Genomic DNA, 1,085 nt, shown 5'->3' on the forward strand with positions numbered 1-1,085 from the left:
GCTATGCTATAAAAAGCGGTGTCCGTTCTTATTCATTGCTTCTCAGATTTCCCTATGTATATTTAACTTCTCCCTGATATGTAAGCTCGTTGATAACATTCCGTTTTACATATGCGCGTGTGCGTGCGCGTGTCTGTGTGTGTGTGTGCTCGCGTGTGTGTGCGTGTTGGTGTGTGTGCGCGTGCGTGTGTGTGTGTGCGCGTGCGTGCGTGTATGTTGGTGTTGGAGTTAGTGTTTTGTGTTTGTGGATGCGTGCGTGCGTGCGTGCGTACGTGTTATACATGCGTACGTACACACACGCGCGCACGCATGCACGCACATACACAGACAATGACACACGCGCGCGCGCACACGCACACACACACACACATTCACACGCGCTCATATATCGCGCACGCATGCACATACACAAATTTACGTACACACGTACGGATGCCTGCATACGCAGTCACACACATGCACGCACACACGCACGCACGCACGCGTGCAGGAGCATATATATCCCTCGTGCATTTCCGTGTGGACATGTGTGAAAAAGCTTTGTTTTACCCTGCGTCACCTCTGCCTCGCCGGCGGCGGATTGCTCACGTTCGGGCTTCACCGACGAAGCTGCGCCTCCTCACCAAATATCCGATATGTAGAAGAAGAACACGTGAGAGCGAGGGAGAGAGAGAGGTGAGGTGCTCGTAAAATTAGGGTAGCCATTAGGCACTTTGTTCTGCGCCCGGTGAAGTAATGGCGAGCATAAATAATAAAGTGAAGCAACTGGAGAGCGGCGGCGCTAGACAACAGCCACCGCATCTACGCCGTCAATTCCCAGCGGCGCTTCGCTACGTCAGCGCGATTTTTGACGAAAGGCTCCACGCTCGCCGCGGCCAGTGCACATGCATGTAGGCGGCACATGTATGGCGACGTTACACAGGTGTGCGCGCGTGCGCGCGTGCGTGAGTGTGTGTGTGTGTGTGTGTGTGTGTGTGTGTGTGTGTGTGTGTGTGTGTGTGTGTGTGTGTGTGTGTGTGTGTGTGTGTGTGTGCGTCGCGTGTCGTGTCGTGTGTCGTAGTCGTGTCGTGTGTGTGTCGTCGTAC

Source organism: Priapulus caudatus, unplaced genomic scaffold, assembly GCF_000485595.1.
Source record: "Priapulus caudatus unplaced genomic scaffold, Priapulus_caudatus-5.0.1 Scaffold744, whole genome shotgun sequence".
In the NCBI taxonomy this organism is placed as follows: Eukaryota; Metazoa; Priapulida; class Priapulimorpha; order Priapulimorphida; family Priapulidae; genus Priapulus; species Priapulus caudatus.